This window comes from Saimiri boliviensis, chromosome 2 (genome assembly GCF_048565385.1).
Source record: "Saimiri boliviensis isolate mSaiBol1 chromosome 2, mSaiBol1.pri, whole genome shotgun sequence".
Classification (NCBI taxonomy): Eukaryota; Metazoa; Chordata; class Mammalia; order Primates; family Cebidae; genus Saimiri; species Saimiri boliviensis.
In genome coordinates, this window is record NC_133450.1 from 182211633 (window position 1) to 182236096 (window position 24464).

The 24464-nt window shown below is 36.1% G+C and overlaps 1 pseudogene; it reads left to right on the forward strand.

Moving 5' to 3' along the window:
* Positions 1 to 22865, forward strand: part of LOC101052200 (zygote arrest protein 1 pseudogene) — a 153009-nt pseudogene extending 130144 nt beyond the window's left edge.
* The last annotated feature ends 1599 nt before the right edge of the window (positions 22866 to 24464 follow it).

The following is a 24464-nucleotide window of genomic DNA, read 5'->3' on the forward strand; positions in this document are numbered from 1 at the left end:
CCCATTACAAACCAGATGCTGTCTAACTGGAAGTAAGAAATATATAAATTGCTTAGCTAATCCCTACCAACAACCTAATGTCCACTAGTGAAAAGCAAATTGGTACCTTGTGTCAGTACTGACACTTTTTATTTCCAAAATTATCTTTTGTTTACTCATATCAGGAGTTTTCAATATGTTTTCCAACAAGAAAAGTTATCCCTGGTAAACCTGAGCAGTTTCATAAAACTCTCAGTAAGAAAGATACTATAATTTATAACCAGACAAGCCTATGTGCTTGAGGGTCTTTGGGATTTTAGATAGTGAAACATAGTAAATACTGGAATCTGATTCTTTTCTAAAATTTAGTCGATTTAAATACAAGTTATTCTCAATCTACTGTGTAATTCCATGTTACCTTAATCAAAATATACTGACTACAACAGGGGATGGATAGAAATAAATTAACAGTTATTGAGAAATCAATATATTTTTAACTTCAAGGCAGACAGAAGAGTATTTTCCAAAGACCGTGTTCCAACTGTACCTATATTGCATTACAAATATCCTTACAAAATCTTATGAGATGAGTAGTATTAGCCACAGTTTAGAGAAGAAGAAATTAAGCTTCAAAGTTAATACCTAGCACTCTAGGACTTTCAGATAATAAACTCAAAATCTAAAACGCAAATTCAATTCTCTACAATGTTAATGATCATACTAACTCTTCCATTTCTAACTTTCTTCCATACTAACTCTACTTTTCCTTCACTGATCCAAGAACTTTATTATATCTGTCACTGTACTGAATTATTAGACAATGCTACATTTAATTGCATTTAAATGCAATGCAAGGAAATAATCTAAAGTAAAACTTTCAAAAATCAAACATTTTTTCTCTAGAAGAAATACTCTTCCTATCTGTACAGCTAAAATATAAAAATTATTAAGATGTTAATGACATTCTTCTACATAACTTATTTTTATTCAGTGACAATTGATAAATTAACTGTTTAGCTTTTTAAAATCCCTCCCATTGCCTCCCTATTACTTCCAAAATTCCAACTTCTATAGTTACTTAGTAATAAGATTAGTTCTACATTTAATGTATTCAGTACTCATCACTGGTCATTTGTATAATTTCTTTACACTTATGCTAATTGACTTAATTCCATTTTCAATTAAACTTTAACGTTTGAGAATCACATGCTTTTTTTTTTTTTGAGATGAAGTCTCCCTCTGTAATCCAGGCTGGAGTGCAGCAGCCTCATCTCAGCTCACTGGAACCTCCGCTTCCCGGGTTCAAGCAATTCTCCTGCCTCATGTCATTTCAAGATATGGAAAACATCAAATACCCCTACTCCTGACTTCATAGGTTTTCTAAATTACAAGATAATGAAAGAGGCGGGCAGAGAAAACCTGGGAGCTAATTGCAAAAATATAAACATTATTATTATTTTTTATTTCAACAGTTTTTGGAGTACATGGGTAATTTCTTTAGTGATTTCTGAGATTTTGGTTCATGTATCATCTGAGCAGTGTACACTGTACTCAATATGTAGTCTTTTATCCCTCAAACCCCTCCCAACCTTTCCCCCCAAGTTCCCAAAGTCCATTATATCATTCTTATGCCTTTTTATCCTCATAGCTTAGCTTCCATTTATAAGTGAAAACATAATATATTTGGTTCTCCATTCCTGAATTGTTTCACTTAGAATAATGGCCTCCAGCTCGAGCTAAGCTGCCACAAAATATATTATTTTATTCCTTTTTATGGCTGAGTAGTATTCCATAATATACATACACCACATTTTCTTTATCTACTCATTGGTGGATTTGTACTTAGGTTGGTTCCATATCTTTGCCATTTCGAATTGTATTGCTGTAAACATGTGTGTGCATGTGTCTTTTTCATATAATGATTTCTTTTCTTTTTGACCCAGAAGTCAATTGCTGGATTGAATGGTAGTTCTAATTTTAATTCAAAAAAAGACATTGTTAATTGAAGTTTTTATTGAAATAATTGTAGATTCCCATGCAATTATAATATTCCAGATAAATCTCTTGTGCACCCTGCTGTTTCCCCCAAATGTAGCATTTTATAAAAAGTCTTCCATAATATATCACATATGCCAGATATAGGTGAGGGGGAGAAAGGCAGCAAATCACACTGCCACATGTGTACCTATGCAACAATCTTGCATGTTCTTCACATGTACCCCAAAACCTAAAATGCAATAAAAAATAAAAAAATATATGTATCACAACCTGGACTTTGAGACAATCTACCAATCTTATTCAGATTTCTTCAATTTTACTTAAGTGTATGTCATCTGTGTCTGTATACACACACACACACACACACACACACACACACACACACACACACAAATTTTTTTATCCCAAAACTTGGGGGCTTGTTCAACTTTTTGAATAAGTAGGTACATTGTATGTCTTTTGTAAATTTGGAACATTTTTAGAAATTATTTCTTTTACTACTTTTTAAGCCCTGTTCTCTTTTCTTTCTGAGATTCTGATAACATCAATTTTAGACTTTTGCTATTGTCCCACAGGTCCCTGAGACCCTGTTCATTTCTGTCTACTTTTTGTCTCTTGCTCAAACTGAATTTCTACTGTTCTATGTTCCAGTTCATTGATTTGTTCTTCTCCCATTTTAGTGTTGAGTTTACACACTGAGTTTTTCATTTCACTTATTGTATTTTAAGATGGAAAATTTCCACTTGATTTTTCATTTTGACTCGTATTTCATTCCTGACACTTTTTATTACATTGTTGAGACTAGTTCCTTCATTTGTTTCAAGCTTGTTGATAAATACTCACTGACACAATTCATCATGGTTGCTTTAAAGTGTTAATTAGATAATTTTAACATCTTTGTCATCTTAGTAGTGGCATCTATTGATTCTTTTTTTTCATTCAGTTTAAGATATTTTTAGTTCTTGGTACAGTAACTATATTTTTAAATCAAAATATGGAGATTTTGAGTATTATGTTATAAAACTCTACATCTTATTTCAACCTCATATTTTAGCTGGCTTCCTCTGAAATTGCTCTTGCAGGGGAATAAAGGGTTTTTATGGCCAGGTGTTAGAAGAAATACAGATTTCCCATTTGGCCTCCACTGATATATGACAGGGTGCTTCTTCTGACTGCACAGTGGGAGCCGAGTTCTGCCTCCTCACTATGTCTCCATGAATACTCTCCTGGCTGGGAGATCTAGCAATGCTTAGCTCTGCCCCTTCTTGGTCTCTATTTACACTGCCAGGACAGGGTGTCTTTCTTACTGCTGAATGGTGGTAAAATTCCTGACTTTCCACTAGGACCCTCCAACACTGTAACCATAGAGAGAGGGATCATTAGCTACCTTCAAATTGTTTTCTGTCATAAGTCCCTTAATGCCCCACATATAAATTTTTTCCGTCTCATTCTCTGAGAGATTGTCCCCAAGTACATAACGTGAATTTCTGTAAGTAATTTCCAGGGGTGCTTTGGGAGAGAGTGGGATGCTATGGTTTTTAGTATTGTGTTCTTTGTTTAGTCTATTTTTTTTTTTCCCTGTTGGTATCCACTGAGTACCTGTCTTACACATGACTACCTGTCTTCTGTATTTACAACATTCTCTAATATCTTTTGAATTTGTTCATTTCTTTTTGGCTTTTAAATGTTCTTCTTTACATCTTCTATTTCTTTTACAGTCCATTCATTGTCTGTATTTCTTCTTATATTCTGTTTGGTTCAGTCTTTGTGTTTGAAATAATTTTTATTTTTTTAATAAACTTTTTATTTTCAAACAAGTGTAGACTTGCAAAGAAATTCAGATGACAGTACAAAGAGTTTCTATAAGCTCCCTACCCATTTTCCCTAATTATTAATCTCTTATATTAATTTGTACATTTGTCTTATCTAATGGGCCCATATTAATACAGTATTATTATTAAATAAAGCCCATACTTGATGTTCTAATATCCTTTTTTCTGTTCAAGGATCATCTCCTGTATACCATATTATAATCACCTATCCTCCTTAAATTTTGCTCCTGGGTACGACAGTTTGTCAGAATCTCTTTGTTTTTGGTGACCTTGATATTTTGAGTCATGTTGATTAGATATTTGGTGGAATATCCCTTCTTTGAGATCTGTCCAATATGCATTGTAAGTTTTAAGTGGGGGAAGATGACAAAGGAAATGGGCCATTTTCTCTACCTCATATTTAGAGTACCTACATGAAACATGGCATCACTGTAGATGTTAGCCTTGATCACCTGACTGAGATAGTGTTTTCCAGATTTCTCATTGTACTGTAAGATATTCTCCCCCCACCCCACCCCTTCACTTTTTTTTTTTTAAACTGTGTATGTAGAAGAAAGTCACTATGCACACTCCAGACCTAAGGAATAGGACATTGTGCTAAATCTCCTTAAGGGGAGATTATTTACAAAGGTTATTTAGACTACTGAATAGTTTATTTACCTATTTTAGCCATTTATCTGTTTATTCAAACACTTATATCAATTTGAACTCATGATTATTTGATTTATATGTTGGATTATAATAGTATTACTGATAATTTCAAATACTATTATTACCAATGACCTCATTTTAAAAAAGATTTTCAGATTTGTTATTCTTTTACATTTCTATCATTTGAAATTTTTTTTCTGTTTGCTGATTTTATTCTTTTAATCTGCTATATTTTTTCTCAACTTCTTTTTGCTTATTTTGAAATATTAAGCAACACATTTTATATGCTATGTGATTAAATGTTAATGGCATGCTTTCATAATATGTAGAATTGCTACTAAGATTCCTATACTCTTTTTTATTATAACAACTTTGTATGAGATTCAACTGCAAACTTTCTCCATTAAACATCTGTAAGTGAAATTATCTTGTGCTGGTAGGAAAGAAGTGTTAGTAGGGATGTTTACTATAGTTTTACCACTTCAGAGCTCCCTAATCTATTGCTTTCACCAACTAATCAAACATAAGTTCTCAATTTCTTTCATCAATGTTTTATATAGTTTTCAGTGTCTAGATTCTCCTCCTTGGTTAAATTTATTCCTATGTACTTTATTATTATTTTTTATGTCATTGGAAAAGGTGGCCGGAGAGGTGACATATTCCTAGAATTGAAGACTATAGATGATTTTAAGGTATTAAAAAAAAAAAAAAAAAAGATCTCAACTTTCTAAGGTCTTCCCTTTGCCTCAGCCTTCTCTAGCCTTTATTTGAATCTCCCCTTTCCACTTTCCTTTGCGCCTACTGGCTGTAATATGCATAATTTGGATGGTACTCTTAGCAATGTCTCCTCAATATATGACTTAGGCTTGAAAAGGTACTTTAGTTTCTTGGTTTCTAGTTTCAAAGAGCCCAGAATTCCAGATAACCTTATCACTCTCAGACTTTCTGAAAGATATTTGAACCTTCACCCAAACTGGTGGTCACCATGTCCACATTTGTCTTTTGCTGCCATCCTCTGAATGGACTTTTCAGTGAGGCTTTGGGGTTCTCTGGATTGTTCTGTCAGAAAGCACTTTGAATTCTTTCTACCTTTTCTAGCAGAGTGTCTGGTATTAAGTAGGTCATTGTGTTATTGCTAGTTTGTCTTCACCTACTTTTATTTTGGGGTTCTTGAAATTATCCTTTTACTGTAGCTATGCTTTGCAAAGAAGTTCAGAAGATTTGAGTTTGTATTTCTGTCACAGCTACCTTCCCAGAATCCTTTTGTTTATATTGAATTGAAATCTTTCCCCTTGTCTAATTGGTATTCTGCTCATTTCTGCTCTATTGTCATTATTATTTGACATAAAATTTAATATTAATTTTAATTATCACTCATCACCTTTCTAACTATCACAGTATTACCAGCAATACCAGTAATATCATCTTTACTAAAATGAAATTACTGAATCTTGTGACAGAAAGAAAATAACCTATATAGTAATTGTTTCCTTCTTGAAGCATACATGTATGTGTGAGGATAATGAATAAGATGTGTGATAATCACCTTGAGCAATTAAAGGAAATATGCAAAGTAAATATAGAGGTAACAATGTATTTATGTATTTGTTTATTTACACTTTATAGCTTCTTCCTAAAGAAATGTGAGGATATTATAATTATTTTAATTAGATTGCACCTTTTGCTGTTGTTAAATTTGCTAAATTCCTGTGGAACTTGGATTACATAACAAGAGATTAAAGTATACAGCCCCTTTTATACTTGATTGACTATTTCCCTTTCCTTTCATTTTTTTCTCTTATTTTTTCCCTTATGTCCTTCCCCTTTGCTCTTTATAACAATGTTTCTCTCTTTTTCCTCCCTCTTTATTTCTTATCTCATTAAAAAGGACTTGAATGATACATGATTACAGATACTTCAGTTCTGGTATAATAAAAGTTTAGGAGAATAACAAATGCATTGGATAACAAAATATGACTTCAAATCTATCCTGACGTTTAAAATTTTTAAAATGAAGTTCAACAGTACTGCATGTGGGAAAGCAAACTGAAACATGAAGCCAACTGCATACAATTTAAGATGAGATTTTAAGTCTCTCAGCAGCAATATTTTAGTGAGCAGTGACTATAATTTTAGTTAACAATATTAAATGACCACTGAATGGCTAGATATCCTTAGCCTGCAATGATTATAAGGAAAAGTGAAGGAAAAAAAAAGTACTTTTATCTAAAGTGAGATTGATATTCATTTTTGATGATGCTGTAATTTAAGTATGATGTCCTTATTTAAGCCTGAATTTTAACAGGGTTTTGTTCCTGCCAGATGTGTTCCAGATAGAGACATTAGAATGGGAAAAATATTCAGACTCTTTTGAAATGAATCAATGCCCAGGATTGGCGTTTGAGAAAAAGAGGATATGGGAGTTTTCCTCAAATACTGATAGTGTTATTACATGGAAGAATTATACTGGGAACCTAGTGGAGGAATTGGAAAGCATGGGTCAATATGAGAAAGATTTTATATGAATGTAAGACATACTTTTATAAAAATCAGACGAAAAGCAGAGTTGGCTGCTTCAGAAGTGATTAGATATTTAAACCATATTCAGATGAATACTTGGCAAAATTCTACAGATAATATTCTACAATCTCAAAAATGATTGGATCATATATCCTTTAGAATTTCTTAAGTTTGAATACCTATAATTTTATAAATGATCCATTTCATTTCCAGAGACATAACAAGTGCCATTTCAACTTAAATTCAAATAAAATACTTAAAACGAGAAATGTGCAAAGTTAAAATTTGCAACTAATTCTAAAAAGTCTTTAAAAGTATTTAGTCCCTATTTACATTGTACTCTCGTGAGAGAATTAAAACTAAAATAGAAATCCTAATAATAAAAAAAAATGCTATATGTAGTTTGAAATTTACAGGACTGGAGAGATCGAGACCAACCTGGTCAACATGGTGAAACCCCGTCTCTACTAAAAAAAAAAATACAAAAAATTAGCTGGGCATGGTGGCGCGTGCCTGTAATCCCAGCTACTCAGGAGGCTAAGGCAGGAGAATTGCCTGAACCCAGGAGGCGGAGGTTGCGGTGAGCCGAGATCGCGCCATTGCACTCCAGCCTGGGTAACAAGAGCGAAACTCCGTCTCAAAAAAAAAAAAAAGAAATTTACAGGACTGAACTGTTAATATATCACAAATTTTATTGTCCAGAAAATAAATCCTGAATTGACATAAATTGATTTCAGTAGCATCACGAAATTTTACACTTCCAAAATATAACAAAATCACCAAAAATAACTTACAAAACAACTACAACCCCTATACCTAAAGACAGCACTAGCAAAGAGAGTGACAACATGAAGCAAGGAATATAATCCAGTTGTAATAAACTATAAGAATTATTGATCTAGACTAAAAGCAAATATAAAGAAACATCTGAAACAAAGAGGAAGGTGCTGCATAAATTAATTCTTGTCCTTCCTTACCCCTAGTAGCTATAATGAAATGTTGGCAAAATCCGCATGTAGTCAGTAGGAAATAAAATAGAGTAGATAACCTTCATATTACAGTTTCCTTTCCCAAAAGAGGAGTACAGAAAGGGATTATTGAAGAGAAAAGAGTGAAGGGAGATAACAAACAGGGGAGCAGAGGTTTTGAGGTTTTTTTTTTAATTGAAATGACGTTTCCAATGCCAAACACTAAATTAGGTTCTGGTTCTAGAGCTAGGAGAGTATCCTCCTCTGAGAAAGTGGCTCCTCTTGCTAATGTGAAGAATGGTGATGGGGCCATTTAGCAAGATTTCAGGAGCCCAGTTTTTCAAACTGCAACCTCGATTTAGTGTGGTTTCTCCGCCTCCCCCAATTCCCTCAAATTGTAAAAGAGTGGATAGAGCAGAAGAGCAGAAAACATCCAGATCCTTTAAACTGTGTCTTTGAAGAAAAAAACAAAATTATCTCAGATAAGAACAAAATATACAAAATGCATGGTAATAGCTGAGTATGCATTATAAAAATTGTGAGACAAGCTAATTCAAAGGGAAGAAAAAAATCAACTATGCAAGGACAAATATGTTCATATAGAGGGAAATGAAAGACTCACTCTAGAGAAGAAACCTCCCACAATCACTTAATCATACAGTGCAACTAAATAACAACATAAAATCCATAAAATAAGAGCTCCAAAACAAGACAAGGTGATAAAACAGTTGTATGATGTGACAGAATAATGTCCAAGATCTGATCCCTGAAAATTGTGAATATATAAACTTATATGCCAAGAGATTTTGCAGATGTGATTAAAGTTTAGGAATTCCAGAAAAGGAAATTATCTTGGAATAAATGTATTTATTTTATGAACCCAGTGTAATCAAAAAGGTCCTCATGAGGGAAAGGTAAAGGAATGAGTTAGATACAGAGAATGAGGGAGATCTGAAGATGCTATGCTGTTTTTTTTTTTTTTTTTTTTTTTTTTTTTGAGACGGATTTTCGCTCTTGTTACCCAGGCTGGAGTGCAATGGCGCGATCTCGGCTCACCGCAACCTCCGCCTCCTGGGCTCAGGCAATTCTCCTGCCTCAGCCTCCTAAGTAGCTGGGATTACAGGCATGCACCACCACGCCCAGCTAGTTTTTTTGTATTTTTAGTAGAGACGGGGTTTCACCATGTTGACCAGGATGGTCTCGATCTTTCGACCTCGTGATCCACCCGCCTCGGCCTCCCAAAGTGCTGGGATTACAGGCTTGAGCCACCGCGCCCGGCCTATGCTGCTGTTTTTGAAGATGGAGGAGGAGAATAGAATTGCAGCAGGCCCCTGAAAGTTGGAAAATGCAAAGAACATTCTCTGCTATTAGCTCCAGAGGCAGCACAGCACTGGTGACCCATTTCAAACCTCTGACCTACAGGACTGTAAGAAAAATCTGTCTTGTTTAAGCCATTAAATTTGTGATGATTTGTTATAGCAGAAAAAGGAGGCTAACGTAAGTGACATAAGAGCAAAAATTACAGATCTAATAAACAAATTAAGAACCAAGTAAACAAACTTGTAAAAATCAAATGAATGAATAGATTCACTCAAAGATGCTTTACTTTCAAGTAGGAAAAGTAGGAAATCATTCCAGTGGATACTTGAGAAAACAACAAAAGTTTAGCTGGGCACGGTGGCTCACTGTAATCCCAACAGTTTGGGAGGCCGAGGCATGTGGATCACGAAGTCAGGAGTTTGAGACCAGCCTAGCCAAGATGGTGAAACCCCATCTTTACTAAAAATACAAATAATAATAATAATAATAATAATAATAGCCGAATGCAGTGGTGGGCCCCTGTAATTCCAGCTACTAAGGAGGCTGAGGCAGGAGAGTTGCTTGAACCTGGGAGGCGGAGGTTGCAGTGAGCCGAGATCATGCCAGTGTACTCCAGTCTGGTGACACAGCCAGAACCAAAGTTTAAACAAAAAGAAATAAAGATGGCAAGGAAAAGCCAAAATAGGGATGTGGTTTACATGAAGAAAATACCCGAAGTGATATATACAAAATCTTGAAAGAAAGACAACATTATCATTCAATGACCAATGGCATATAACAGAGCACCGTCTTGGCTGCTCACTACTTGCAAAGCCAGTAACAAGGATGAAGTGCACTGTAAAGCTGTGGGGAAGCATCCAGGCTCACACTTCAAGAAACCGGTTCACAAGTTTGGGCTGAGGGCAGGGGTTTAAAAAACGGAAGCTTGATATGGGAAACATGTAAGAGCTGTGCAGGGTGCAGGAGCTGTGTGTCTTGCTCTGATATCTTGCTTGGGTTATGGCTTATCTGGAGCATGGTCTGGTCCCAACTTGACAGTGGCCAGGCTGTGAATTATCCATCTTGAGGCCTCTTTAAGTCAGGGAGAATTCTGCAGCTAGGCCTTTATGCCTACTTCATTTAAAATTTGCCCCTGTAATTTCTTAACAAGCATATAGTTAGATAAATGAGCATAGGGTACAGGGGTACACAGTGGGAAAGGGAAGGGATTGGATTTTCAAAGTACATTTTAAGGCTGTATCAGAAGACAATGGAAAAAAGGGAAAAAAGGTTTCTGCAGTTTGTCTCTAGGTTACATACTGAGACTGGGAAGAAAATAGGAAAGAAAAAAGTTTTAAAATGCATTTTAAAGCTAAACTACTCGTAACTGGCATAGATAAAAATTCTCAAACATGGAACATAAGTTCTTTTGAAAAACAATTAAGTGAAAATGAAATTCATGGTTTAACTTCTAGGAAAATGGGGAAGAATTCTCACTTCTATTCCTCCTTTCAAGTACAACTAAAACCACTGTGTATTATCCAAAATAAACACCAGAAGACTTTGAAAGAAGGAGAGAAGGAAGACTGGCTGGGGAACCTCAGGATCCAAAAACTGACATGGTAAGGTATTCCCAGGATGTTTTGTTTTGCCTCATATAACCCAGACTTAGAGCTAAAGGAGGAGCAATCCAGAAATGCCAGCAGATGTATTACTGCACCGCCCCCACCGCCAAAAAAGCCCCAACAAATGCTTGCTCTCCTTAGCTAAAGGACAAGGAATAGGGTAGCTTAGCAAGAAATAAAACTCTTAAATAACAACTGTTCTACTCCAGCCAAGCATCATAGAAAAAAAAAAAAGTGGCCCCACATTCTCAGGTCACTTATGAACCAAGAACCCATCATATTCGTTTTGGAGCTAAGTACCCTAAGACCCCAGACCTCAGCAGTAGGTGTCAGAGATGACCAAGTGGGAAAGTAGAAAGCCAGGATCTCATCCCCATCAGCAGTTAGGAGCACCACCACAACTACCACCACTACCACTAGAGTAACAATGACAGCAGAAACCATGCAGGGAGACTGTTAACTAGAGAAAAAAAAAAAAAAAAAAAAAAAAAATATATATATATATATATATATATATATATATTTGGTGATAATAGAAATTATTTTGGTGGAGTGTGATAGGCTATTTTGGTTATGTTTTCAAAAGTAGCTATTTTGTTTTAGACATATATACTAATATATTTATAGATGAAACTTGTTTCAAAACAATGAAATGGAGAGTGAATGTGTGAGGTTATGGAGAAGGAAATATTTGGCCATGTTTTGTTAACTGTCAAAGCTAGGTGATGGATATGTAAGAGTTAAAAAAAAAATCCCCTAAGTTTGAAATTCTCTGTAATAGAAAATGTTGAAAATATGACCTTGTGGCTATAAAGTGTAAAATTCCAGGACATCACAGTAGATAAGTGTTGTTTATATCTAGTAATTCTGAAGAAAACTGAAAACAAGTGTTTCAGCATTAGACCATGTGCTTGTGTGACCTCTCAAGGTTCTCTCCGATCTTGGCTGTACTTCATTTCTTTAGAAAGCAACATATTTTTCAACAGTTCTACAGTGCTTTTAAAGATTTTACTACCATGGAACTTTTTATTATGGTGACTTTGTTTTAAATGTGTCTTTATTTTCAATATATCACTGCACTAGAGATAACTACACTTAAGACAACCCACTTTAGGTCACTGAATATACTACTTTTGTCTCAGCTAATGGCTGGGAGAGCAATATTATGGCACTAGATAAAAATCATAGATGATTCTAGCTTCCAGATATTAATAAAGGGAGTTACTGAACTCATGAGCCTATTATTTAATAGTCACTTTTCATTTTTTTCATGTGGAAAGGCAAACTTGCTATAAGATAGATCAGAATGAATTTCTGTCCTCAAGGCTGTGTGTTGCCATATTATTGATTTTACAGAACTTATGGCTGTTACAGAATGAATGTTTCTTAAATGTAAACAAAAAAATTATTTATGAAGAAATATTATAATTACTTTGGCTTTATATTTAAATGGCTTTATTTATTTATTTATTTATTTTTGAGAGGGAGTTTCGCTCTCGTTACCCAGGCTGGAGTGCAATGGCGCGATCTCGGCTCACCGCAACCTCCGCCTCCTGGGTTCAGGCAATTCTCCTGCCTCAGCCTCCTGAGTAGCTGGGATTACAGGCATGCGCCACCATGCCCAGCTAATTTTTTGTATTTTTAGTAGAGACGGGTTTTCACCATGTTGACCAGGATGGTCTTGATCTCTTGACCTCATGATCCACCCGCCTCGGCCTCCCAAAGTGCTGGGATTACAGGCTTGAGCCACCGCGCCTGGCTTAAATGGCTTTATTAAGTACGGAAACAGTGAAATTTAAACAAAAGTGAAATGTTAAAAAAAATTTAAAAAGAACAATTATGTACTAACTTAACAATAGAATGTTAGCAGTTCCTTTCAAAACCTTTGTGTAAACTTTGCATAAACCCATCACTCTCTCTAACCTCACAGAGGTAACCACTATGCTGAAATTTGCATTTATTCATTTTGCTTTCTTTATTATTTAATCCAATATGTTCTCATAATATGTTGTCTAGTTTTTCATGCATTGAAACCATTTTATTTATCTTCTACTTTGTTGACAGAAATTTGGTTGTTTCTAGTTTTTCCTCTTCTAAACATTTCTATGAGCATTCTTGGTGTGTGAGAATGTATTCATAGATATGCCTGGTATACATATATAATAATTTCTCTAAAATATATACCCACATTTAGAATGACTGCATCAGAGAGTAACTTCTCAGTTTTACTCGACAATGCAAACCTCTATCCAAGTGCCATAACCAATTTATGATTTCATCAGCGATAAGAGTTCTAATACCTGCACAATCTACATTAGCAGTTGATATCACCAAATCTATGTTAATTTGGGTGTCAGATAGTATGCCACTGTTGCTTTAGTTTACATTTGCCCAATTACTATTATTATTGAGCATTCTTTAATGCTTTAATGTTATTTGTGTATGTTATGTTCATCTTAACTTATCTATGTTTTTTTCACCAGTTTTCTACTTGGTCATTTAAATTTTTTAAAATTTTACTTTAAGTTATGGGATACATGTGCAGGATATGTAGATTTGTTATATAGGTATACATGGCCATGATGGTTTGGTACATCTATCAACCTGTCATCTAGGTTCTAAGCCCCACGTACATTAGGAATTTGTCCTAATGCTCTCCCTTCCCTTTCACTCCACTACCTAATAGGCCACGGTGTGTGATATTCCCCTCCCTGTGTCCATGTGTTCTCACTGTTAAACTCCCACTTACGAGTGAGAACATGCAGTGTTTGGTTTTCTGTTCCTGTGTTAGTTTCCTGAGAATTATGTGTTCCAACTTCATCCATGTCCCTGCAAAGGACTTGAACTCATTCTTTTTTATGACTGCATAGTATTCCATGGTATATATGTGCCACATTTTCTATATCCAGTCTATCATTGATGGGCACTTGGGTTGGTTCCAAGTCTTTGCTATTGTGAACAGTGCTGCAACAAACATACATGTGCATGTGCCTTTACAGTAGAATGATTTGTATTTCTTTGGGTATATACACAGTAATGGGATTGCTGAGTCAAATAGTATTTCTGGTTTTAGATGTTTGGGAATTGCCACTGTCTTCCACAATGGTTGAGCTAATTTACAATCCCTCTAAAAGTGTAAAAGCATTCCTATTTCTCCACAGCCTCACCAGCATCTGTTGTTTTCTGGCTTTTTAATAATTGTCATTCTAACTGGCATGACATGGTATCTCAGTGTGGTTTTGATTTGCATTTCTCTAATGACCAGTGATGATGAGCTTTTTTTTCCTGTTTGTTGGCCACATAACTGTCTTCTTTTGAGAAGAGTCTGTTCATATCCTTTGCCTACTTTTTTTATTGGGTTGTTTATTTCTTGTAAATTTCTTTAAGATCCTTGTAGATTCTGGATATTAGACCTTTGTCAGATGGGTAGTTTGTAAAAATTTCCTCCCATTCTGTAGGCTACCTGTTCACTCTGATAATAGTTTCTTTTGCTCTGAAGAAGCTCTTTTGTTTGACTAGATCCCAAAATCTAACTATGATGACATTTTGATCAGTATTCTGTTGCCTTTATAGAACAATGTGAAAAGAATTTGTATCTAAACTATATTAACATGTCCAAGAACATGGTATATTTTCCTTTTATTTGTTTTAAAACGTCTTCAATATATTTTCATTTTTTCACAAATTTCATGCATTTCTGTAGTTACATTTATCATTTATTCCTAGGTGCTTACTTTTTTTTTTAATAACTACAGATGGTTTATTTATTCTATTTTATTTTTTTTAGATGAAGTCTCACTCTTTCACCCAGGCTGCAGTGCAGTGGCATAATCTTGGCTCACTGTAACCTCTGCCTCCCAGACTCAAGCAATTCTCCTGCCTCAGCCTTCTGAGAAGCTGGGATTACAGGCACACACCACTGTATCTGGACAGTTTACTTTATTTTAATCACTTGTTCTGTTGTATATATTCATTTTTGATTATGGTAATAGACTTAAACACATTTGGAATATAAAAACTTGAATTATGTTATGAGTTATAGTAATTATCCATGGATTTTTAAAATTCTCTATAATGTTACTTTTCTCCCACATGCTGATTTTATTCTTTGTTTCTAATCTGTATATCTTTTATTTTCTTATTTCTCTTTCCTCACTAGGACTTTCATCACAGTGTTTAAGAATAGCAATGAGAGTAAGTGTCTTTGTCTTAGTTCTGTTCTTAGAGTATACTTTAACTCATTGCTGTTAAGTATAATAATTGCCATAGGTTTTACATCAATTCCCTTCTTTAAAGTAAAGTATTCCCTTCTGTTGCTCATTTGCTAATAATAAGGCCTAAATGATATATTTTATATCATGTTTTTCTGGCATTTATTGAGATGAGTTTATGATATGTTTTTATTGCCAATATCTTGTTTAATGAGTTTTTCCTCTGCAATACTAAAAGTGTATTTCATATATTTATTAGACTATTTGTTTCTTATATTTCTCCATCTGCTTCTGCATTTAAGACTGGAACAGCAGTATCACAAATTATGTTGGGCAGTTTCTTCTTTCCTATTTTCTAGACAATTTTGTATAAGCTTGGATTTACCTAATCTATAAATGTAATTTAGAGTACAAAGATAAAACTATTTGATTTTCGCATTTTGTTTATAAAAATATTTTAATTACTTGTTAATTATTTCAGTGGTTAAAAATATTTAGCTTACCTATTACTGATGAAAATATTGTATATCAGTTTTAAATGTGAGCAGGGGGCAAAGACAATATCTGACTCATATATACAGTAGTAATGTTTTAATTTCTTTTGTTTTTGGCTTAGTAATGAAGCTACTGCATTTCATAGTCTTTCACATTTTACTTGCAAATAAAATATTCTAATCAAAATGTGCATTTTCAAATATATTTCTCTTTTTCTGTCTCATGAGATGTTATGTAATCAAAATTAATACTAAATTACATGAAACACTTCACAGTAGAACAAAATTAAATATAAAATATGTTTTTTGATAAAATTGTGTAAAATCATTGAGCAGGAAACTCATTTTGTTTAAGGTGAAACTGAGGCATGTAATGCAACACAACATAATATTTAAGATGAAGATTACAGAGGTTAGAATATGTAACTTTGAGTTGAAAATCTGTAAGTTAAAGTGACTGAAGAGAAAAGTCTTTGCCCTGTCAACATCTGCAGCATGGTAACCAGGAAGCTATCGCACACTAGAACAGATATCACTGTTGTCTTTTCTGTGTCAGAGTACAGAGCCTTGACTTCAAACTTCCAGCACCTGCGTTTTTTGTTTTCTTTTTTCCCTATAGACTTTCCTAGGCTCTCATAGTCCATTCAAGCCTTTGCAACCCATTTGACAAGCTAGCAGTGCCTAGAGATTAATGTTTTCTTTCCTTCCTGAGGTCTTCAGCTAATGGCTGTTTGTGTGTAAATGCACAAGCTCTTTCTTCTCTCTGATGGAGTATCTCTAAGATAAAACATTGAATAGGGGCCCTCACAGTTCTCCAGGGGAATTAAGCTATGCTTCTATACTGGATAACTTGACTGATGCACCTACTTTATTGGCTGTCTTCCCCTTCCTATCTCATTTTTTTACTCTCCTACCGTCTCTACTAAAAATACAAAAAATTAGCTGGGCATGGTGGCGCGTGCCTGTAATCCCAGCTACTCAGGAGGCTGAGGCAGAACTGCCTGAACCCAGGAGGTGGAAGTTGCCGTGAGCCGAGATCGTGCCATTGCACTCCAGCCTGGGTAACAAGAGCAAAACTCCGTCTCAAAAAAAAAAAAAAAAAAAAAAAAAAAAAAAAAAAAAAAAAACCAATTAAACTTGAATGCTTTTTTTGCTCCATCAGTTTATTGGGAAACACACAAAGGCAGGAGTTATCCTAGGACACAGAACTCAGGATGGATTTCCGTAATTGAATAACTTGCTGACAAAATGGCAATGCAGATTTCACTGCTTGTGGTAAGTTGGGTGATGATAACCTCTAGCATGTTTTTGCATCACAGTTACAAAGACATACACCTCCTCATTCTAAAAAATGGAGCCTTATATTGTTTTGTACTCAATTTTATTTTGACATCTATTGTGTCAAGTCTGCCGTACACCTGTGTTTCTCAAGGAGCTAGCACACCTTCATGCATTTACCATCACTCCAAAAATGTCAAAAGTCTATCTTTTTTACTGCCTATCTTAAATACAGTGGTACAATTCTGATGGGTCATTTTTGCCTTTATGTGTTGTCTATTACCTGCTTCCTAATATTCTCATATGGAGCTCACTTACTACTAAGACCTTCTTATCTTAGTGAATAATCTTCTCACTAAATTGGACACTATCACTTCTAAACAAATTTTACAGACCCTCTCATTATTACTAAACTTTAGTCCTTTGAAGGTTTTGTTTTCTTTCAAATTTATACTCTACTGTTTTATTTTATAGTTTCTCATAATATCTTAAAATAATCCATCAGGAGTTAGCAGTAATGCCAAGAAATATTAAGAATAATGAGTTTTTCCCTTTTTGACTGAAGTATAGTGTTTTAGATAATGAAATTATGGATGTTTATTCACTTAATATTTAATATCATTTTATTATTAGGTGAATTCTCATATCCCTTGCTTCACTCTTATCTCCACTAAATTGATGCGATTAATATAATCTGTTTTGTGGTTTTGTTTTAAAATTCATCTTTCTTGGATTAATAGCCACTGAATTCAGAGTTGCTATGAGGATGTTTCAGTTTCTTAGTGACTTTCAGATCAGAGAAGACTGGTAATGAAATTAAATAAATAATTTATCCTTTCTTTCATTTATAAGCATATTTATTTTTGCATGGTATGTAATAATCAAAACCTCAGCCAAATCCTACAGATATGGATAATGTTTCTCCAGTCTATATTCCCACAGTCTAAAAGGCAGGAGACAATTTGTAAACAAATAATTAGCGTATAGGGTGTTAGATACTAAGGGAAAAAACTATCACATTGCTTACTGCCACCATTAGAAGCTCTCTATCAATCCCAGAGATTGAAAACTGGATATATTTATAATGTATTTTCTGTGATACTACTTCTTCTCACACTTCACGGTTTCTGAATGTTTCATTCATTGCATTTCGCTTTCCTTCTACAATTTCTCTTTCTGGCACAATCACATGCTAATAAGCACAGGTTCACACACAAAACTGGAGAGGAGAGAGGTTTTTTTTTTTTTTTTTTGAAGGTGTATTTAATGTCATGTCTTGTAAACAGTTTCTAGAGCACATCTCTATTCTTTTCCATCCGTTGTGGTCATTTTTGTTCATTCATCCTGCTTCTTCACACTGGCTTATTACCTATAGATACTGAGTATAGAAGTCTACTGGTAATGGCATTAGTTTTAGAATCCTGACAACTATTTGCCAGTATAATAACCTTGGGTGAATTACATAATCAAAGTGAGCATTTATCCATGTGCAAAATGAGCTAATGCCTATTATTCCGCACTGATATGAAATTAAGTGACTATGTAGAGATTAGCATCTTTTAAACAGTAGACACTATGTGAGTTACCATGCTATTCTTTCTCTACTATTTAATGGACTTACCAAAACAACTAAATAACTTTAAAATGTATATTGGGATTTGGAGTGCATACATTGGTTTACAACTCAGTTGGATTACTTTAGAAATAATAATAATGGTAGTAATGTAATAAAAATAAAACTGACTAGGGGAATATCAGAAAACTTTTCAACACATGAGGAAATAAAAATAACTGAACCACACAGTAACAATAAAAAATGACTGGGTTTCATTAAGTTTGAAATATATGTAGTTCTTCCTTCCTTCTGGAGAGAGTCAGCATATGACAAAGATTTTTAGCATTATTATGGATTAGTAACATGCTATTGTTATTAACTGAAGCCTTAGTCTTACCTTATTATACATGTTAAATTTGCTGTTGAGCACAGGAACATACAGCAGAAGCTCTGGGGAAATCTAAACAGACAGCAGCACAACCATTTGCCTTTGGGAGAATGCAGGGATAATTCAAAGAAAGCTCACTAGAAGAAGGAAAGCTTGGGGAGTCATTTGAAGATGGAGATGCAGGCAACTCTTCAAAGAAATACAGATAAATTATGCCATGTGAGAAAATATAGCAAAAAAAAAAACTAAGAAAAAAATGAAGGAAGACAGAAGGAAGACATTAAAGAGAAGATATACTAAGGGAACAAATAGTGCATTGATTTTTCTGCTTCTCTGCTCAAAGCTGATGAGTAAAACGATGTTGCCTTGAAATTTTGAAACAACTTTTGTACACCCAAACTTCTAATCCATATGGAGTTTTACTAAAGCAAAAAAAAAAAAGTAAGTATCATGTCACTTACTAGTATTTTATTTCTATAAAAGCTACGAAAAAACAGTTGAAATTTGAGCAGATAAAGAATCTGACTCAAGAATTTGACACACATTTGTTATTTCCCTACCCTTTATCTTATTATCATTTCTGGTGGTGGGAATGCACCTGACTAAGAACTAATCCTTGTCTTCACGCTCACCATCTTCTGAAGCAGACACTCAAGTAAACCCATTTATTAAATATCACAAAATATATGTCCTACACGGGAAGTGAGAACAATGTGATATAGAGAAGAGGAGATTATTTGTTCCAGTAGAGCCCTTTGGAAACTTTCCTGAGGATATAAAACATACATTTTGTTTTTATACATTTTATGGAATTAATTGACTGCAAAATGCTTGTGAGAGTCTCTAGGCAGAAGAAACAACATAAGCAAAATCGCAAGGAAAGAACCAGCATAGAACTCTTTTCATCTCCAGGAAATCACCGCCATGCAAAAATAGAGAACTGATACTGCCAGACAGTTTTGTTATTACTAGAGCCTGAATTGGGAGGTGGGGTAAGTATTAGGATACAAAAGGCTTTTTATACAGCCATAAGGAGATTGGACAGGAAGGAGATTCTGCAGATTAAGTGTCAAAAATAAAAATTCTATAGATAATGTCTTTCTCTTGTCCATATTGAATCAATATCAAAAGTTAGGGATTTCATTAAAAACACATATTTGCCTTTTTTTTTTTTAAGCTTTCTGGCAGCATTAATTCTCTATTTTTTCATGGCAGTAATTTCCAGATGAGAAGACTTTTACTTCGGGTATATATTCTCTGCTGTGCATTTGTGTCCAACCCTTACACAAAGTTTATATATGCACTTGCACCTAACATTTGTTTTTACCTGACCTGAGTAGGCCCTTGATCTTGCTAGTGCTACTCTTGCTATTGGTTTCTACATGAAACTATTAATGTATTTTAAACTGTGCCATGACATCTTCCACTTGGTGATGATAAAGACTAGAGTCTTAAGAAGGTCAGAATAAGAAAAAAGATGCAGGAAGAACATTTAGAAGGTTGTAATCACCAATGTGAGGCCTGACTGCAACAGTTATCATATTGAGCAAGTTTCCGTCATTTGGTGAATGTGAGGAAAAGAGAGGAATCTGGGATGACCATTTGTTTTATGGATTGGATGACTAGGTTGATGATGAGACCTGTGACTAAGATAGGAAACAAGGAGAGAATTGAAGGAGACAGTCAAATGTGTTCAATTTTGGACAAGATGAGATGAGTTTGAGGTCCTGGTAATATTCCAGGGGTCAGGCAAGCAGAAGTGAATATATTAGTCAGAAGCTAAATCAGAAGCTCATTGGAAAGCAAATGCTAGGAGTGTGGTTTGGGGGGTTATTATTTAGGTGGTATGTGAACCCAGGAAAACAGGTGATGTCTTGAAAGTAACAGTACAGCGAGGAAAAATTCTAAAAAATGAGAAATGAAAAACAGAAGAAAGTCAATGAGTCCATGAAAAAGTGAAAAACAAGGCGTCAAAAGAGAATTTAAAAATGAGAAAAAGTAAAAAGTATCCCTTACCATACAAGTCCAGTTGTTCACGGAGTTTATCCAGCAGGAGTCTGGATAACAAGGGATAGATACCTTTAGTTTCAGAGAATCCAAGGGGTAAGGAATTTTAGGCAGTGAGTGTTCACAGTGTCAAAGTCAATAGACTGACCCGATCAAACAGGAGTTGAAATGTATAAAAAAATTCTGATATTTGCTTGAGTTTTTTCAGTGCAGTGGAGGCAGAAGCAAGTATCAAGGTATGCAGCATCAGTAAAATTAACTACTTTTAAGAAGGTTGACCCAGAAGAAAAGGAAAGCAATAGAGTACTATCAAGAGTTGGATGCAAGACATAGAAGAGGAGTTTACAACGGCTGAGGCTTGAGAATTCTCTTCATGGATCTCTGATGATATACCTACAGAAATATTTTGCATGTATTTGAAAATATGAAAACCAAAGTAGTTGTAAATATAGTCAGGGGAAAACCATTATCATTGTGGTTATTTTTTAACCCAAGAGATTTTGTTTGTAATTCGAACACCCTTTGACCACGATAGTATTCTCTCAACACATCTTTAATGTCAGAGAAGTCCCTGTCTCTAAAGGCAATACGTTATGTTCTAAAGCAATTTTAATTTACCTCATTTTCTTGTCTTGTTCATTCAAAATCTAGTTCTCACGCTTCCATCTGCAGTCCAGTGAACCTTCTTCCCCAGTCTGCAGGCTGGCATAGAAGGGTCTCGAAAAAAAAAACCAAAAAGCGGCCCTGGCGGACTAGCGGCTGGAGGGCTACCTGTGTTTCCGGCGTGCCCCCCAGCTCGAACCCGTACCCCTATCCGGCGGCCACCAAAGGCAGCACCAGGCTTGGGGGGAACTGCCTTCCCGCCTACTTGTCTTCCTCTTCCTTCTCGGCGGGCACAGCCTCATTTTTCCTCCCGGCCTGCGGGCAGCTGACGGCCACCGAATACTTGGACACCTACCAGCCGGCGCAGCGCCTGGCCCTCCTGGCGCAGGCGGGGCCGAGCCTCGGGCCGCACGCCCGCATGGCCGGCAGCTGCGACGTGCCGGCGCAAGTGAGCCCGCGTGTCGACGCCGCGGCGCAGTGCACGCTGGGGCGGCGCCCCCGGCCGGCGCCAGTGATTCCCGGGTTGGCCCTGCGCCCAGGACACAGCCGCCTGCGGCTCTTCCTCTCAGCAGCCGGCCCCTCGGGGCCTGGAGCAGGGCGGCGCCCAGAGGACGCCCCGCCGCCTGTGCGCTTCCCCAGCATGGTCGCCAGGTACTCGCCCGTGGCCTCCCGCCGCGTCACCGCCGTAATTCCTGAAGGGGCCCGGGGCCGCGGCGGGGCAATAGAGGTCCGGGACGTCGGACGGAGACCGGGGGCCGCCACTCTCGCGGCTTCGAGGCTCAGAGGAGGGAGAGTCGTCGGCGAGGGAGGCGCCCCGACGGCAGCTGTCCGAGGACGAGGACGACGACGGCGAGGCCCGGGCCGCCGTCCCGGCGAGCTGGGTGGGAGCAGCCAGCAGCTGGCCCCAGGCTGCCGCCGCGGGAGGCCCAGGGGGCTAGGCGGCTCCGCGGTCGGCGCTAAGGAGTTTGAGGCAGTCTCCGCCGGCGGGGAGGGCCCGAGGCGCAGCGACGGACGACGGACCGGAGAGCTCCGCACCGCCGAGCCGGGAGCCGGGTAAGGAGCGGCTGCGCTTCCAGTCCTTAGAGCAGAAATAGGCTGTTGCCACTGCAAGGACTGCACATCCGATGGAAGAGTGCTTATGTGTGGTGTGGACAAGGACCTAACAAGGTTTACTTCAGAGAGTTCTTTGCAGAACTTGTCACAAGTCCTATAACCCTTACCGAGTGGAGGATATCACTTGTCAAAGTTGTAAGCAAACTAGATGTTCCTGCCTAGTAAAAATTCGCCACGTGGACCCTAAACGGACCCATCATCAAGATTTGTGCCGGAGATGCAAAGGCAAACGCCTGTCCTGGGACAGCACTTTCTGCTTCAAATACATCATTTAAGTGAGTGCTGCTGTGTGTGTGCTGATGGAGCAGATGAGAGAGCTATTCCGTGCCTCTCCTCCTCTCCACCACTCCTTTCTCAAAGTACTTGGTGAAAGACACTGTATTCTGAAAAAAGCCTTCAAATAAAGGTATTGCAACACACACACACACACACACACACACACACACACAGAGAGAGAGAGAGAGAGAGAGAGAGAGAGAGAGAGAAATGCATCACTAGATAGGATTTGGAAAAAAATCTGGGCTTTGGAAAAATCATCGAAGGCAGATGAAAAACTGAGGTTCATTAATTCTTGAAAAATGTCTACTGCTTAAAAAAAAGGTGGGAGTCTTCACCCTTGTACCTGGGGTTGCTCAATTCCTGACATGTCTCCACTCTTAATTGGTAAAAATTGTTAATTTTTCATCATTGGGCTGGCTGCCAAAACTAGTAGCTCTGTTACCAGGGAGCATGAACTCAATTTTACATAAAATTTGAATACAAGACTTTGAATCTGAAAGTAGTGTAGTAAGATGTAAATAATGTAAAATAATAACTTTGATAACCTGAGGTCATGATATGGTTGCAATAAATGCTAGAACAACTAGGAGATTCTGGAAATAAAGACATAGACATAGAATGGTCAGATAAACTTTCTATGCATTCTTGGCTATCTTGGGAATCTGTATATAAGAGAGCCAAGTGAAGAGTAAATATTAAGAGAGATTTGAGAATTGGTTGATCTTTGAAGGCACTCAGCAACCCACACACAGATTGGTCAGCACAGAGAGAGGTTTCAAGATTTTTGAGCATAACATCTGCCAAAATTATTGGCTAACCATTAAGCTATGAAGATGAAGACACGGGTAACCACTAAAATATCAGGCTTAAAAGTTTAAAAAAAAATAATAAAAAAGTCACAGCACAGTCTTCAGATTACGGAGAAACAATGTAAACAGTTTATGTCTACGCAACTTATTTTAATGAAAATGCTCCGAAAAACAATTCAGAATAAAATATTTCTGTTATCTAAATTATCTGTTAAAAACAGTACAATGCAAGGATATAGAACGTGTAATCGATATTCAAGAAAATAAAAACAAGTCAACAAAATCTTAGTGGGATATTGAATTTAACAGACAAAAGCAGTTTTGTATATACTTTTAATAAATTAAAGGAAGCTATGTTCAAAAAAAATGAAGACGTGATAACAATGACTCAGAAAATAGGAAATCTCAATAGGAAAATGGAAACTATAAAAGAAAGCATACTGAAAATTCTGGAGTTTAAAAGTCCATAACCAAAGTAAAAATATTAACTATAAATGAACTCAAGAGCAAATTCATATTTGAGATGAAGAGGAAAAAATTAAAGAGCTAAAAGATACATGCTAAAGAAAGACCTTGAGACTGAAAAGACGGTATACAATTAAGTTGAATCCATGGAAAGGAATGAAGAGCACTAGAAATGGGAAATGTGTAGGTTGTATATGAGACTGAATGAATACACACACACACACATATTTTTTCTTTTATTCTCTTATTTAAAAGTGTTCTCTTTTTGATAATGTTTTTGTTATAGACTCTTTAGTCTGATATTAGTATAGCTCATTCAGCTCTTTCTGTTTACTATTTGCATAATATATCTACTTAAATTCTTTTTTTTTTTTTTTTTTTTTTTTTTTG